The sequence below is a fragment of the Astyanax mexicanus genome, chromosome 22 (assembly GCF_023375975.1).
Source record: "Astyanax mexicanus isolate ESR-SI-001 chromosome 22, AstMex3_surface, whole genome shotgun sequence".
Lineage (NCBI taxonomy): Eukaryota > Metazoa > Chordata > Actinopteri > Characiformes > Acestrorhamphidae > Astyanax > Astyanax mexicanus.
Window position 1 is genome coordinate 26,343,388 of NC_064429.1, and position 14,376 is coordinate 26,357,763.

A 14,376-nucleotide genomic window follows, 5' to 3' on the forward strand; every position below is an offset into this window, starting at 1 on the left:
GTGCATGAATAGCGAAGCCTGCGCTTTACAGGCTTATAATGTCTGGATGGGGCTGCCATCTAGCGTACAGTAGACAATTACAGGCAAACGGAAGAGCATAATTTATTGTTGTCATGTATTTTATCTTACAGTATTGTTTTGGTTATTTTTTTAGCAGTATTATTTTATTATTATGGGTATTGTTTTCTATTTTTCGACAGTTTTATTGTTATTTTTAAAAAATTGTCCAGCTGTTTTTCGTGCACTGTGACTTTTGTGTTTTAAAAATACTTAGCACGCTTTCAGCGACATTGAACTTATAGTTGGAAGCGGTCAATAAGAAAGAAGTAAATTAACTAGAAAATTACAACAGGACCGCTTTGCGTCGCAATTTCGCAGCGTTTTAGGTGAATAACGACTTACACAGACACACTTCCTCTGCATTTATAACCTTTTAAAACTTAAAAAAAAATTAAAAATAAAAATGACCACTGCTCTCAGACACATAAGTGCGTGGTAATCTATACCGAGGGGCTCTCCTCAAGCTAGCAAAAGTAGAGAGAGAAAGACACAGAATCAGAGCGAGAGAGAGAGGTGAAACGAATACGATTAAAGCAGACAAAGAGAAAGTTCTGTAAGTGTATCATCAAGATTTTCCTCCGCAGGGCTGGAGAGAGAGAGCGAGAGAGAGGGGAGAGAGGGAGAGGGACAGCGAATGGGAGAACAAGGCAAAGCGCGGAAAGCAAAGCAGCGAGAGAGACGAGAGGGGAGAAAAATGGACAGTGGGAGAGTGAGAGAGAAGGGGAAAGTGGACATTGGGAGTGAGGAGAGAGAGAATGTGACAGTGTGTGAGAGAGAGAGTGAGAGAGTATCTGTGTGAAGGGGCAAAGTGGACACTGGGACACCAGCGATGGTCCTCCTCAATCTGTTTTTCAATCAACTCGATCTAAAAGGCAAGTAAACTCTAACTCTAATCTCTAACCTGTTTTAATCTCTTTTATTTGACTAGATGTCTCTAACATCAACTCTGTTATTATCTAACATCAAAATATATTATTAACAAGACTTTAACAAGCATCTAACGTAAGGTGATGGTCTTACTCAAAGGCTAGATTTATCCGGTACCCTGCTTCATTTCAAAGCTCCTATAACTCAAAGTGATAGATTCCGCACTGTGATGAGGTTTGAACATCTACCACAAGTGCTGCTCCTCCCTGCTGGACCCTCACCTGGTCCTGCTCGGCTTGTTTGATCACCTAATGTAAAGATCGATAGCAGTCTGTTTGTCTGAGCGATAATGTCAGCGGATTAAAGGGACAATTATACGATCGAGTTAGTCAGTTGGACAGAAAAGCTGCTGTGTTTTAGAAAGAGATGGGTATAATTTGTTGAAATACACTTCCAACTTTTGCAATTTAACTGTTTGTATCTCTAAATATTTAACGATTTGTCTTTAAAAAAAAAGTATGAGCAAAACAGGTAGCATTATTTATATATAATAACAGCTCTTTATTGTATATATTCTTTACTGTATGTTGTTAAGGCAATTAATAGTAAAATAAAAGTTAAATACAGGGGAAAGCATAGTATTGTATAGTTATACTAGTATATTGTATATAATACTAGTATATATATATATATATATATATATATATATATATATATATATATATACTATTAATTAATAATAATTTTAATAAGTCTATATTTGTACTACAATATAATATTATAATATTCACAATACAGCATATGTCATGCTGCAGATAAAGCCCCCATTTAAAATAACACTCTAACGTAATTTATTAAAACGTTTGCTAATTTCATTTTTGTTATTTAAAAAATACAGGGCATCCTATTTACTCAGCATTTGGTTCATCATTTTAATAACTGATGATAATTTAAAAAAATCTCCATAAGAAATCAAGTCTTTTTTTTTTTTTACATTTGAAAAGCTTTGACAAAATCATTCCCAGCTTTTTCAAACATGCATTTTTTTCTACATGTAATCTAATGCTTGCTGTCTTCAGGACGCGCTGTTAAAGCAATAAAATGCCACAAATGGAGGACCTCCTACCATGCGAGCAGGAAAGTAAGCAAACCCGGGTTAGATTGTTAAAACACTCTAGGTAGATAGATAAAACAGTATGGCCTGAAGACTATATACACATATTGTTAAAAGACAATAGTTGGATAGTTAAACATAAGAAATATTCCAGTATTTACACAAGTGATATTGATTTCGACTTACTTGTAACTGGCCTACTAATTATTATTATTAAATCACACACACACACACACACACACACACACACACACACACATATATATATATATATATATATATATATATATATATATATATATATATATATATATATATATATATATTATTTAAATAGTTTTATAAATTAAATAGTTTTTATTTATCTTACTTAACGGGCTTTTGATTAAATTCAGCAATATCAGAAAGCACTATCACACACACACACACACACACACACACACACATATATATATATATATATATATATATGGAGATCTAGACTGACTAACAAGTGGCAGTTCAATTAGTCTATGTATACAAATATGAAGATTTGATGCAGGACTATCATAACATTTAAAGGCACTAAACAAATAAGACACTTAAAACGCTAACAAACACATCTCATGTTTTGTTTTGAAATAAAACACCAGTAAAATCAGACATTTCTGCTGCAGGATGATGTAAATAAATCTGGACCTCTGCCTCTGTGCCGTGCCTTTTCTCTTTAACCCACGTAGTGCCTCACTCTAATGCGGTGGAGGGCTCTTTTTGTCGCAGGCCCCTTTCGCTTTGAGTGGGCTCTGCCTGAAAGGGAAGAGGAGGGGGCTTTTGTCCGATCTGATCCCTAACTATTTGGGGGGCTCAGATTGGTGTGAAAGGGACGAGAAGGTCACTCGAAATCGCCTTTTATCCGCTGCCATTTTCTCTATGGATCAGCAACTTTCAATGGCCATCATCTAATCGCTCTTAATGGAAAGCGTAGTCGAGAGATGAGGAAAATATCTTAAACTAGCACACTTAGGACGGCTCTTTAATAGATAACACAACCATGTGTATTCAAAATTATTTAGTTTTTTTGTTTGTTTTTATGAAAAGTTTAAGTTTAGTATTTAGTTTTAGTATTTAGATTTCAGCACTTGTGGAAATTAACAATCAATGATTGATTGTGTTTAACGGTTTACACACTAAAATCAGAAAAAAAAAATCAGAAACCTTGGAGGGAGTATGGTCACTGTCACTATTTTGGAAAAATGCTATTGGTCCATTTATCAATAAATTGTGACACAGTGTAAAGGACAGTTGGTTTGTTGAAATTATGTAGTAATCTAAAAATCGACAAAAATGGAGATACTTGTTTTTCATTGGACAGCGACGGTATGGTATTGGTATAACTGTGGTAAACAAAACGTATATTTTCAAGGTTTTTTAACCACCTCAAAGTGCATTCTGAAAAAAACTACATGTTTTGCAATTCCTCACTCTTTGTCTTCCTTTTTGCCAGTATTCAACTCCAAGGTAATGTATGCAACTGTAGGCTATCTACTATTACAGGTGTAATAAAGCAAACCTTTTTAATAGCACGCAAAGCAGGCGCTAAACGCACCTTCGTACACGTTCATGCTGGAACTGGGAAAACCGCGCGCTTGCGAGGACAAATGGGGGCGGAATGGCTTTTCCAATTAGCCCGCGGTAGGAGCTTTAGTGAGAGGGACTGTCAATTTATGCTGGAGGTAATGGCTTTATTGCTCACAAACCATCATCTATTTGGAGCATATGTGCTAATTGCACTGGACGGTCTCTGAGAGCAACATCATAAATTCGACAGCAGTTAAAACAAGTCTGGACCTACAGCAATTAGGCCATCTTACACCTCTGGAAAACAGAGGCCAGGCGGCTCACGCATGCGCAGCTCCACGGCCGCTATTGCGGTTTTGACCAATGGTTTTGGTAGGTTGGTTTCACCTTTGAAAGTCTGACCTTAGCAGGACACAGGTCAGCTCTGCTGAAAGGGATGGAATGGACCAGTTTTCCAACCTTATGGCTTGAAGAAAGTTTCTGGAAGAACTTTTACATTATTTTAATACAAACTATTAATGTGTTTTTGCAGGAAAACTGAAAATGAATATAATAATTTAAAATAACTGTTTTAATAAATTATCCAACATTTTGATTCACTGAGGCGGTTGAAGAACACCCACTTAATAATCTTGAATGGTTCCTGGCTTAAATTATTATTGAGTATGGAACCTTCACGCATTCTATTTAACACTGGCAACTTTCGTTTACAACAATGGTTATTTGAATTAAAATGTTTCTCCTCAGAAACTTCTGTGCTATCTTTATTTTTTACTCTACCCTCACATTTAAGAAGAACTGAACCTACTGCATAGGACATATTTTATTTACATTTATTTATTTTTTTTTATTACAGAATTAATTTAATATTTTTAATTTCCCAGCACTTCCTAATTCTATTCTTGCTTAGACAAACAATCTAAACTTTGGAAAATGTTACTAGTGAAAAGCCATCAGTCGCAAACGCTTCCGTTTTCCTCCAAAGTCAAAACAGGACAGTGTGCTCTGGCGTGCTTTTCCAAGGGATTCCCTGCTATTAGTTTCAGGAAACTGCAGGGCAAAGGTAAGCGCGCACCAAAGCTTGTGGAAATTTGCACGGATTTACTGCACATCCCCACATGATCAGCAGGAAGAGCGAGAAAGAGCACGGACAAAGCGCACTCTCGCAGTTTATCTCCGCCAAAAAAGCAGACGTCGCATTTTTCACTTCTCCCCCAGATTTAATTTTTTTTTACTCCTTTACTACTTTCAGCAGCAAATCAGGAACTGGACCGCGCATTTCAACGCAGTTAATGGGTTAAATCGTTTACATCAGATGCAGGACTCCGCGTGGATGAGAGATAAAGAAAGAATGAATAGCTTTTAGTAAGAGAAAAGTGCCATTTTTAAAGAAGTGAAGCATCACAGAGCCATTAATTAACATCTTATAAAGGGACATTTTAATGAGATATATTTTATTGGACTCGTAGTGAACAATGCATTTAGTTAGGGATAACACACACACACACACACACACTGTATCTCATGTACCATGGTAAAGTGACATATACATATACACGCACACACAGACACCTATGTAGTCAGTCTATTCATCTATAATATATATTGATACGTTTTTAATAAATACTTTTTTGTATTATTAATTAATCAAATTTGACACTATGAGAATGCATAACTGCACTTAATAAAGACAAGCAAGAAAACGGCTGTTTAAAAGTAATTGATTACAAAAAGGATCGCATCTTTCCAGGAACGCCACATCATTAGCTAAAGTGGTAACTGAGTCATTTTAACTGTAGATAGATGGAGGTGTGTTGAGGCTTTAGGGCTATCATGGGTTTTCTGAGCGTGTGTGTGTGTGTCCATGTAAATTTGTTTAGCAAGCTGAGATCTTCAGACCAATCTATGTATTTTTTTTTTCATTTTTTTTTAATTATTTCTTTTCTTCTTTAACACTGTTTGCATCTATGTCGGTAGCATTTTTGGTTATGGCATGGATTAATTGTGTTGTTTATCCTTAGTCTGAGTGGAAAACCATGGCGTACACTATGTGACCAAAGATGACATCTAACTACTCCTGACTACCTGAACAATGATTATTGAGGCTAATGACAGGTATTTTCTTTCACTATTCTGTATTCTATATGCTTGAATGTAAAGCTAATACCATTAGTATTACTATTAGGGTTACAATGGATCACATGTATTAAGTGAATTTTAGAGTGACAAATCCAATCAATGATCAGTTTTTATCAGGGTTGGATGATTCACTAACAAAATTATAAATGTTGGCCAATGTTGACATGCTTTTAACATAAGCTGCTATGTGTAATTGCTTACACTCTCAAAAATATAAGCAACATGTACATAGCTTACAGTTCCATAAATAACTCAATATTTAACTGAATATTATTTAAAATCGTAATTTGAGACTCTGCCACATATTATCAACAGATGCTCAAAGTATTGTGATACACACACCATTAGATTTATGGTTATGATTAGCTTTAGGCTTTGGGTTAAAGTAAAGGTTAGGGGGTTGTATAAATGTAGAGATTCTGTTACAAGGTTCACTATCGTCACAATCATAAGAAAAAAAAAAACATTTCTTTTGCTATTTATGAAATAATGTGAATCTGGGAGTTGTTTTTTTATATCATATCAATATTTATTTAGGAATGGACAATTAAAAATGTACCAAAATGACATGGAATCAGGTAATTTATATTTTTGATATCCTCAATTTAAAGTAACATTGTTTTTTTGACTTGATGCTACATAGAATCATAAAAAAATTGTTTTAAGAGCTATCAAAAAGGAGTTTCATTCAATAAGAAGAAGAATGCAACTTTCTTCTTGCCTTAGTGAAAAAGCATTAAATAACAATGTTTTTAAGGATTTATAATCAAGTACATTTAACTTTTCATTCAGTTACGTTGAGTTAAATTCTTTAGATATTTAAGTTAAATCCTGTTAAAGACAAGACAAGTGATCATATTCAATGTATTTGTACTGGACTTTTAAAATGTCTTAGTTGCAGAGTTACAGAGTTATTCAAGTTAAGAAAAGTTATTTCTTAAAGAGATTCTTCTTTTAGAGATCGTTTAAAAAAAACATGCTTTTATACAAGAATCCTAAGTTTAAGTATAGGCCTACACACACACACACACCACACACACACACACACACACACACACACATATATATATATATATATATATATATATATATATATGCTCACTCTGTGCCGTGTCATATAAGTGTTTTGCCTGACTTGCCACATCAGTGAGGCGACTGGCTTTGACTGACTGAAAGACACTAATCTCCCTGACATTCAATCTCAAAATGAACATTAGTCATTTGTCAAGCATTCTTATTCTCTCATCAGCTAGTCATCTCTCTTTTCATGGCATCCTCCTTTGTCCTCTTTTTTTGACATTCTAAGTGTGTGTGTGTGTGTGTGTGTTACAGCCTCTATCCTCACTGGTGTAGCAATTTCAGATCAAACATTCCATGACTCAGCATCTGGACCCATGAGTTTAGACACATTTGAATTAATCACATCTTTCCTATTTAGTTTTGCTTCTGTGTGTGTGTATGTGTGTGTAAGTGTGTGTAAGTGTGTGTATAACTATTTACGTTGGTTTAATGAGTTGTTCTGATTTCCTGACAGGCTTGGCTAACAGCGAAACTTGAGCAGCTGCAGGTATGTCTATACACACATGCTCACAGCCAGCGCCATAATATCATAATAACATCAGTTACACAATTCAGCCGTATATGAATGAAATGGAGCAGTTGTAAATTTTAAACACTTTTCTATAGTATTTCAGAGAAAACATTCCAGTGTTTATTTGAGTTAAACATCCACCAGTTTGTTCTCAAATATAAGAAGTCTTATGGATAAACATTTAATACATGAACATAAAAAAAAAAAAAAAAAGCAAGGCATTTTAATCAACACTGATTTTTTTGTTCATTATATTATTGCATAAACCTTGCAACTCAAAAAACAAAAACTTTTCATCAACTTTTTAAATTGAAATCAATATAAAATCATTTTTTCTGATTTGAATTCCAGAACAAATCTATTTGTCTATTTATTATGATATTTGAGCAGATTCAAGATTTACAATTCAAGATTCAAGATTTTTTTTTTGTCACGTCACAGAGTACAGGGGTACATGAGAGTAAAAAACTTGGGTGCAGGTTCCCACTAGTGTGCAGAGAACAATACTTAGTATTTACAACATGTATAATAATAAAATAAAATACAGATGACTTTACAATACACACAATCTACACAATACACACAATACCAATACACACAATAAGTTACACTATAGATATATTGACATATGGTATTGCACAGAAATATGTTAAGTAAGACTGAATATATAAATATACAATGTTATATAGATGTGCAGATATCTATAGTGTGTTTTTGGAAGTAATGAAATAGTCCAACAGGTAACAGAGTAACTATTAGTAGTTAGTGCAGGAAAATTGTAAAGATTGTAACATTTGTGAAATTGTAAAAATTGCAGGAAAATTGTAAAGAAAGTTAAAGAAGTTAAAAACAGATTACTAACAATAATTACTAATTTTTTTATATTTATAATGCAAAACCTAATAATGCCCAAAATTGAAACTTAACAGAAGAAGAAAAAACTTCTACGGAAGTCAATGTAAAAAAGACTTTAATCCAAGTATCTTTGGAGCATTTCTATTGGCATTTCACATTCATTATGGAAATTGGAAATGATGCAAAGACATCTGCCACGTTGTTTTGCTGTCACTTAAAAAAATTTCAACGTCAAATTTCCAAAATAGCAGTTTTGCAGGAGCATTTAATAGAAGTCAGAGTAATTTCTGGTCTATTGGTATTATGTACAGAACAAATGAAAAAAAAAAACTTTCCTAACTCTCAATGCAATCAACATAAAACATTTTTACAGCATTACTATTGGTCCATTCATTCTGACAGTTTGACTCAATGTTAAGAACATTTGTCATTAAGTTAAAAACATTGCTGTCATGCTAAAACCTTGTATTCAACCTTGATAACAAAATGGCAACTTTATAGATAAAAAGGAAAACCTTTTTAACTTCCAGTGGAAGTGAATGTAAGGAATCAATGCACATTTAATCCTATTGAATAAAATTAAAATATCATCATTAAAACTGAACATAATGTATAGAACGAGTGCCCCATTCAAAAACGTCAAAAAGTAAAGAAAAATTGTACTATACAGTAATTTTAGCTACTTTAAATTTCTTTTACATTAAAATATCAACAAAGATATTCTCTTCTATTATAGAACGTACACTCTGACCTCTGGGGGAAAAAAACATTAAAAATCTTGAGCTCTATATAAAAAACAAAAACACACACACACGGTGTCTCAGGTCCTGCTGCTAGTTTAGTCCTGATACTCCTACTGTGGGCTTACACAGCAAATGTCTGCAGATTGAGAGGGGCAGTTTAGAATGTCAGTTTTCCTTCTGTGTCCATCTTGTCACTGAGTAAAATGGTCCCTCATCATTACTGTCACACCGAAATGTCATTTTTTGACAAAGCGACTGACTAAGTGTGGGCTTTTTGGACACTGGCACAGCGCTCTCTCATTTCTTCTCATCTGACAACCAGATGATGCAATTTGGCCACCAAAGCATGAGTGTCCACCCATACGTTCTGCTCCGTTCTGCCACTTGTTTTAGCATGTTCTTCGGTGACACTGCAAAATGCTGCGGTCACCCTGGGTTTAATACTGTATAACACGATACCTTCTTAAAAATAACGGTGCCAAGGAGGGTTCTTTGGAGCGATGCCATAGAAGAACCACTTTAGGTTCTGTAATGAAACTGTCAATGGAGTATTTAAAGATTGACAAATGGACCTATGATGTCAAGGTTCCACACTAATGAATGGATTTTGCTAGAACTGCATGTCCAAGCCAAGGACCATTTATGGGCCTTTATTGGTGAAAGTGTACTGAACCATTATAACTCACTATAAAGGCCTTGTTTAGCTTAATAATCTTATTGACCTCATGTTTAGAACAATAGCATTCATTCATAAAGGTCATCTATCATGTACAGTATGTTACAGTGTAATACTTTATGGCTAAACTTTTTATTTTTATTTTCTATATCTCTCTCTGCCCTCAAGGACATTGATCCAGTATTATTATACATGATGTGGTCATCAGCACAGAAGCAGGAAGTGGTTTGATACATCTCCATTTAATGTATCTACGTAAGTAAGTGCCAACACACACTACTAGTGCACGCATGTGGAAAAAGAAACACAGGAAGTGCTGTGCCTACATCTCTGTTTATGCTCTGTCCCTCTCCATACTGAGTGTCCTCCGTCCCCTCTCTCTATCAGCTCTATCAGTCTCTGAGGGGAAAAGAATGCAGCCGTCATTCCTAAACACAAACATTCCTCCAGGCTAGATTCATCATATGAATTCGTCTTGTTTTAAAGCGCCAAAACATTTTTTAACAAAGACAACACAAGGCTAATTTATTGGCCAGTAAGAAAAAGGCCAAGACTTTAAAATTATATACAGCTCTGGAAAAAAAAGAGACAACTTCAGTTTCTGAATCAATTTGGCTATTTATAGATATATGTTTAAGTAAAATTAACATTGTTGTTTTATTCTATAAACTACAGACAACATTTCTCCCAAATTCACAATAAAAATACTGTCATTTAGAGCATTTATTTACAGAAAATGAGAAATGGCTGAAATAACAAAAAAAAAAGATGCAGAACTTTCAGATCTCGAGTAATGCAAAGAAAAAAGTTCATATTTATAAAGTTTTAAGAGTTCAGAAATCAATATTTGGTGGAATAACCCTCTTTTTTAATCACAATTTCCACGCTTCTTGGCATGTTCTCCTCCACAAGTCTTACACACTGCTTTTGGATAACTTTATGCCTTTACTCCTGGTGCAAAAATTCAAGCAGTGCCTGAGTTCAGTTTGGTTTGATGGCTTGTGATCATCCATCTTTCTCTTGATTATATTCCAGAGGTTTTCAGTTTGTAAAATCAAAGAAACTTCATTTTTGGTCTATTATTTTTTCCAGAGCTGTTTATATAAACATTGTGTCATTGAACACAAAAATCCTATACATGCTTAAATGGTTACAAAAGAACAAAAACAAATCTAACTTAATTTTGTAGTAATTTTGTAGTATTATTCACAGAGTATTAGAGTATAAATAATGTCTCCTTTAGATAATATCCTGAACAAATGCAATAAGCTTATCCCTATACAAAAAAACATGTTTTAATGTTTTTAAATGCAGTGCAACATGATTTATTGAATTTTCTATTGAATTGAAAAGCAGTTTTCAATGTTTCAATGGAAGTTCATGTAAAAAAAAATATTTTAAGTCATTTTAAAGCATTTCTATTGGTCTGTTCACTATGAAATTTTGATATAATGTAAAACAAGATGCGATACAAACAATACAAGAAAGAAATCAAGACTAAATCAAAGACTAATTTTATGATGATTTCTGCTATATCTTTTTTTTTATATTCTAACTGTAAATGCACAGTATGCGACTCTAAGCATCTCCTCTTAACACCATTACTAAATGCTAATTGGCTTACTGGCTGTTCATTGTTATCGTTTGATGTTAACGTCATGTCTGCTCCAGCACTGAGATTGAGTTGATTCTGATGCTATTTGATCACCTCACGTCCTCGACTCTTCCTTCTCCGGCTTCCTAGGCAGCTCCCCCAAGCCAGCAGGAACAAAAGCTATTGCTGTTCATCTATCAGAGCATGGTTAAAGGTAAGTGGCACCCTCTATTATGATGACAAGGCAAGTAATGGTACAGTCTGTCCCCTTGGTTCTGCATTACTTATTTATAGGTTAACCCCTCCTTGTGGGTTTGGGCAAGCCTGCTTTTTTTTTTTTGGCTGCGTTTTCTGAGAGCTTGTGGGCGCCACAGGTGATCGGGAACCAGAGATTCCAGTGGAGATAAATAGATAGAATGAACTAGTGTGAAAGAAGCTGTATTGCATTGTTTAGGTCTATGGAGTAATGTACAGTATATCATCACTACTGTCCATGTTTTTGTTACAATATATAAAAAAAAACTTTTACGATATTAATTATTAATTGAAGACTTTAGCATAGCTTGGGACTCAATTTGTTTTAGACATATGAGGAAAATAAGTCTCATAACTCGAAAATGGTGTTTTTCAATCTTTCAGACGTAATTTTCTTAACTAATTTGGAGCATTTCTATTGGTCCATTCACTTCGTAAATAAATCTCAATAATTATGGAAATTATGGATGAATAAATTAACAGAATACTCTAAAATATTTGGAATAATGTATAAATAACCATTTTTGAGATACATCTTTTTTTTTTCTTCAATTGAGTAATGATAATATACTGCTGCTCTTAACTTTAAGTGGATATTTGGCCTACAGTTCATTCTTGTTCTTGTACAGTTTTGTACAATATATAAAGTACAAGTACAATATATAAAGACTGCTGATGCTAAAATAATCACTATGTATGTATGTATGTATAAATAGTATATAATACAATGTAAATGAACAATAAAATACAATACAAATAAATTGACGACATATACATCCAAATCTCACTGTCTGTTCCTTCCTTAATTTTTTTTTTAACTTCATCCCTAATTTCTGGGGTCTAATACTACTACTACTGTACTACTTTGTTTACACTGGTTGGGGTCCTTTGTCTGTCACATAAAAAAAGAAGAAAAATAAAAGGTTTACGGAGGGCATCATTGTGGAGAGCCCTCAAAAAGCACAGAGATGCTTCCCTCTGCGGATCATGTGACCCAATCATGTGCTTTTTTTTATGGTGGATCTGCGGGGCTTAACCTTTGTATATGAGCATGGCTAAGCTAAGCTTTTAGCCATCCCTGGCGATGAGTGAGTGTGTGTATGTGAGAGTGTGTGTGCGTTTGGAGGTGGTGCAGCCTTAATTTTGCGGGTGATGACACCTGCCCTTTTCAGCGGGCTGCAGGAGAAGCCATGGGAATGCTCCCCTGCAACAGAGTGTCGGAATATTGGAACAATGTGCGTGAATGTGCTGCCACATGAACAATGCAACACCACATGGTGAGGTGATGGTGGGTGGAAAAGAGATGGCTGTTTTCAATGCCCACCCCCACTGTGATTCCCCTTTTTCTCTCCTCCCTAGTGTCCTTTTGCCTTAAACCCTGTTCTATCGTTCCTTGTCCTGTAGTCTTCTTTAGATGCCCATGGGTTTTTGGATGTTAGGAATTTAATAACCAAGCATCAACAGAACTGCAGAAATTTTGCACCCCTTTTGCACTCGTTTCACACCCTTTTTTTAGGGTCCTAGGAAAGAAAGAAGGATGGATTGATTAAGGGGTGCAGATTCCGGAAGAAAAAGGAAGGCAAGCAAGAAAACGAGAGAGAGAGCGAGAGCGAGAGACTCGGACAACACACTGCTGGATTATGTCCTGTATCATGTGGAGCCTGTGATTATATTCTACCGTCTTTCATCCCTCTACTTTCAGACACAGGGCTGTTGGGTTGCAGCTGTGTGGCGGATGCCTGCCTGCCTGCCTGCCTTCTTGCCTGCTTCCAGTTTGTGGATCTTGCTGCCTTGTGAGAGTGTGTAAGAGTGTGTGTACGTAAGTGTATGTGTGTGTGAGAGAGTGTGTTGTGCGAGCCTGCTCCCTTGGGGCTTTCTCCCTGAGCCCAGGCTCTCTGATTCGGTGTGTAAAAGCGCCCCTGAATGATGGATTACTGTGTCACCGCGGCCTGCGAAGGATTAATTTGTTTCATTGATTTCTCTTTAGGCAGAATGCCAGCGTTTGCCGCTTCCCACCTCCTTCCCGGAGACTCCCGGCTGTAATAGACGGTAATGGCCTAAGACAAATCAACCCGTTTCTTGTAAAAATAGCAGCAAATAACCCCTGACTTCGCCTCGCGAGCGCAACCAGGGGGACGCTCGATTCCGACGGCCGCGTTCGCAGCAGGCGCTAACCCCCAGAAGGCGGCTGAACAAAGCTGTAAGTCTGTAATACTTACAGCCTCCACTCAGGGCTCAGAATGGATTGGTAATGACCGCCTGTCTGGCTGCACAGGTTAAGCATTGTTTTCCGTCACTGATAACACCAGCAAGCCGTTCTTACTGCCTTTTTCCAGGCTTCGAGTGCTGGTTTTTGAGTTGCAGGTATCAAAGATTGACATCCAATCATCCAATGAATGTAAGAACAATTAATGGGGATACTGAACGTGTCATATGGTGGTAACCCCTGTGTGTGGGTGGCTAGGCATGGGTGGGCGGCATGTGGTTGCTGTGTGGCAGTCCTGGGCAGTGGATGAGAGGAAGAATGTGTGTGTAATTCTCCAGCCAGGGCTTCCCATGTGCCTCCCTCAGGCTTTTTGGAACACACAAACACATACACACAGTCGTATTCAAGGACCCGAGAGTTGACGGCAGACGATACGGACAAATGTTACATTTTTAGGTTCTCACTCTCATCAACACAAATTTTACAGTCTTCGTGGGAAGGTTTTGAATGTGGATATGACTGAATTGCATTGAATGCTTTGCTAGTCTGTTTGCAGGGAAATTCTAGCCAGACACTGCCAGTCACGATCATACACCACCCATTGTGCTGCCCAGTCCACTGTGGGTGGTAATGCCTCCTATGATGTATTCCCAGTAGACATGTGACTTGAATGTGGATTGAGGAATGATAAAGACATTCACAATTCCAGAAATGGAATG

The 14,376-nt window shown here is 36.0% G+C and overlaps 1 long non-coding RNA gene across 1 annotated transcript; it reads left to right on the forward strand.

The window, feature by feature from the left end:
* Window positions 1-2,375: 2,375 nt before the first annotated feature.
* LOC103026510 (uncharacterized) lies at window positions 2,376-12,225 on the forward strand. Its single transcript, XR_001518584.3, has 3 exons — window positions 2,376-5,713; window positions 7,272-7,304; window positions 9,771-12,225. It is a non-coding gene; the product is annotated as an uncharacterized LOC103026510 (long non-coding RNA).
* Window positions 12,226-14,376: the final 2,151 nt, after the last annotated feature.